This window comes from Myotis davidii, unplaced genomic scaffold, assembly GCF_000327345.1.
Source record: "Myotis davidii unplaced genomic scaffold, ASM32734v1 scaffold149, whole genome shotgun sequence".
Taxonomy (NCBI): Eukaryota; Metazoa; Chordata; class Mammalia; order Chiroptera; family Vespertilionidae; genus Myotis; species Myotis davidii.
The window spans coordinates 3,839,411-3,842,960 of NW_006352194.1; the positions used below are offsets into that span (position 1 = coordinate 3,839,411).

A 3,550-nucleotide genomic window follows, 5' to 3' on the forward strand; every position below is an offset into this window, starting at 1 on the left:
CCAGTAAAGGAGTGTTGATCTTGGAGAGTCCACCATCATAACAATCAAAGTCCAAGCCACTAGCAGCAAAACACTTCAAATGAATGGTTATAACTTCAGGCATTTTGTCAAACAGAAGACTTCGTTCAGCTTCAGTATAATGATGGCAATTTTCACAGAAATATTTATCTTCTCCAACAATCCTCTCCACTGAAGCAAATTGTGAAATTGCCCACCTCAGGGTCTTCGTTTCTGTTTTTGGCTCTGGGGAAATTTCAGAACTCTCCTCTACTTTAGAGAGCTTCTCTTCTTGTACTGGCACACTGATGTCTCGAAAATCTTCTATTCTTTCTGTTAGACTTTCACATTCTAAACAGCGAGTTCTTAATACCAGCTGACCTTGAAATAACTTCTCTACAAGCTCAAAACCAATTTGCTCTGTGCCTTTGTTGATGGGCTTAACGTCATTGCCATTAATGGACTTAACATTATGTCCTGGAGCTTCAAGTCCACGGCCAATAACTGTGTTATCATTTTCACACTTCCCAGAGTCCTCTTCAAGATCATCTTCATTTTCTTTAGATTGTCCTTTGGATCCTTGGTTTATTTTCCCCAAACTACAGAATTTAGAAAGGATGCTGGGTTGCTTAGTTGCAGACTTTAACCAACTTATTTTAACTTTTGATTTCTTCTGTGAGGGTCTTGCACTCTCATTTGCAGGAATGTGCTTAGTGACTGTTTTAGGAGGAATCTCTAATATATCACCTGTAGCTTTTCTTTTTGATCTGGTTTGTCTCTGGTTCTCTTCCAATGACTGGTGTTCCTTGGATACCTTAACCTTTTTCTTCATGTTACCAAATTCAGTGTCACTTTTTCTCTTCCCATTTCCTTTTGGGAGTTTTTCTTTATAGCCTTCAGTATGGCCCATATTGTCCATCTCTGTGCTATTAACCCCATTAATTGCCTCTCTCTGATTAGGTTTTTCTTCTACCTTGTCAGATAATTCTGCCACATTTTTTACTTCTTCTTTTTTTAGGAGTTGGCATGTTTCTTGAATGTTTCCCAAAATACACTGTAATACTTCCTGTGCATCTTGCTGTAGATATCCTTCGTACATAGGGTTGAGTTCCCTGAGTGTGTTAAGTAGTCGTCTTGGCTGAGTAGCAAGTTCATCAGTGTATCTTTCTGGATTTAAAAGAAAACTAGCCTGAAGCTGTTCAACTGAAATGATGAAGGACTGTAAACTGCATATGAGTTCATAACTTATCAAAGAGTCTTCTTTACAATTTTCCTTCTCTTTTTGATTGGCTTCATCTTTAAGAGCTTCTTTCTTCCTTGAAATAATATTAAATAAGTGCTTCACTCCAGATTTAAAACCAGGACAAAAATATAATACCTGAAGTATACTATTAAGGTAACAAGTATTGCCAAGATTATTTAGCCCCACAAATGGTAACAAGTTTTCTCTCTTCTCACAATTCATAGGTGAGGACTGTGCCGCAGGAACAACTTGATCAATTTCAGATCCTCTATAATCAGAAGAAACCTTTTCTTCATTTTCTTGAGAATCTGTGAAATCCAAGGCTCTCTTAGTTTCCTTTTTCTGAAAAAACTTAAAGGAAAGTCTGTTTTTCTTTGATGGACTACCTCTTGAAAGCCCATTACTTTCATTAGGTATGACACCAGGCATTTTTTCTTCCAATACCAAAGAGTTGACAAATACTGATTTATATACGGACGTTATAATCACCAATTATATCTCGGGGTCCCTGTTCGGGTGCTAGATGTTGGGGTCCAGCCTCAACAGGTCCAAGGAAGTAACTGAAGGAGATTATTCTAAGTAAAGATGATGTAGTTTAAGCATGATTGTTCACAGTTAAAGTAACTTCAGGGGGAAATCCCTACCAGGGGAAACAACCTTTCTCAGAGAGGTGACCTTGGTTAAAACACACAGCGCCAAGAAGGGGAGCAAACATATTAAGAACAGTATGCCATATATGCCAGGTCCCTTGAAACATATGCTGTGCAGATGTTTCTTCCCTGCAGCGACTGTGTCAAGCAGCAAGGATGGACAGGCTTCTGGCAACCAGGAAAGGATTTCGATTATTCAGGCAGGATATGATGGTGGCTGAGGGTGGCAGCAGGCAGGGAGAAGGGGTGGACTCCACTCCAGATACATTTTGAAGGCAGAGCTGGTTGGATTTCCTGACAGGTTGGATGTGGGGCACAAGAGAAAAAGTCAGGATGCCTGCAAGACTTTTCACCTGAGCACCTATCTGTAAGGATGGAGTTGTCACTAGTTGATAGGGGAGGACTGAGTAAATCAGGCTGCGGCAGGAGATCCAGAGTTCAGGCTTGGATATGCTGGGTTCAAGGGTTATACCAGTCATCCAGGTGGAGAAGTTGCATGAACAGTTAGGTTATTCCAGGCTGGAATTCAGGAAGAAAGTCTGGGCTAGAAATGTAAATTTCAGAGTCAGTGTGTGGCTAGCATTTGAAGCTGGATGAGATCACTACTGAGAGACTGTGGGTAAAGGAGTGACTTGTATAGTCCAGGAGGGAGGTCAGAGGTCAGAGCAGGAGAAGCATGGCCAAGGGAAATGACTTGGAGGTGGATTTAAGCAAATGATGAGCGTCCAGGGGCCAGAGTGGATGCTGGGACAACCAGGTGGGACGGTGAGGTTGGCTTCTAAGTCAGTGATGGCGAACCTATGACACGCGTGTCAGAGGTGACACGCGAACTCATTCTTTTGGGTTGATTTTTCTTTGTTAAATGGCATTTAAATATATAAAATAAATATCAAAAATATAAGTCTTTGTTTTACTGTGGTTGCAAATATCAAAAAATCTCTATATGTGACACGGCACCAGAGTTAAGTTAGGGTTTTTCAACATGCTGACACGCCGAGCTCAAAAGGTTCGCCGTCACTGCTCTAGGGTGACTGTGAGCGGGAGACACACAGCTGTTTCAGGCCTAAAGTGCAGTCAGACTGCCACTGGAAAGGCAACAAGCACCACACGGGGTTGTTGGAGGCTCGATGAGGATGAAACAGGCCTGAGAGGCTGACGGGGCTGCTGTCTTGCCCGATTCCAACTGCCAGCTCCAGCTGCTGAGTGAAGGCTCTCAGTGCTGCCGGGAGAGGGAGCCTGGGGCTGCATCCTGCCTCGGAGAAGAGAGTGCTGCGGCCCCTTGGCAATGTCTGCCTTAGGGAGGCCTGGGAGGCCCCAGGGCCCTCCTGACCTTAAACCGGTGGTCCTGAGCGGAGGTTCATTTAGAAATTCACGGGAGCATTTTCGGTCGTCACTGTGGCTTGGGGGGGATCTTAGCTCGGGCGGCGATCACAAATACCATGGACGGCATGGCTTACACAACAGACGTTTATTTCTCACATGCTGGAGGCAGGGAAGGTCAAGGTGGCAGCCGATTCAGCCCCTGGTGCAGGCCTTCTTCCTGGCTTGCAGATAGCCACCTTCTGGCTTCTTGCTCTGTCTGCATAGGATTGGGGGAGAGAGGTGCGCTCTTGTCTCTCTTCCTCTTCTCAGAACAGCAGTTCTCAACCTGTGGGTCGCG

General features: G+C 44.0%; 1 protein-coding gene and 1 pseudogene across 3 annotated transcripts in view; one reads left to right on the plus strand and one right to left on the minus strand.

Annotated features, from left to right (window-relative positions):
- LOC102768026 overlaps positions 1–1,736 on the minus strand; it is a 2,879-nt pseudogene extending 1,143 nt beyond the window's left edge. Inside the window, exon 1 of the transcript XR_001512114.1 lies at positions 7–1,736. The product of XR_001512114.1 is annotated as a ubiquitin carboxyl-terminal hydrolase 1 pseudogene (transcript). The remainder of the gene's footprint in view (positions 1–6) is intronic.
- TCEA3 (transcription elongation factor A (SII), 3) overlaps positions 1–3,550 on the plus strand; it is a 51,005-nt gene that overhangs the window by 24,901 nt on the left and 22,554 nt on the right. The gene's annotated exons all lie outside the window — the stretch shown is intronic.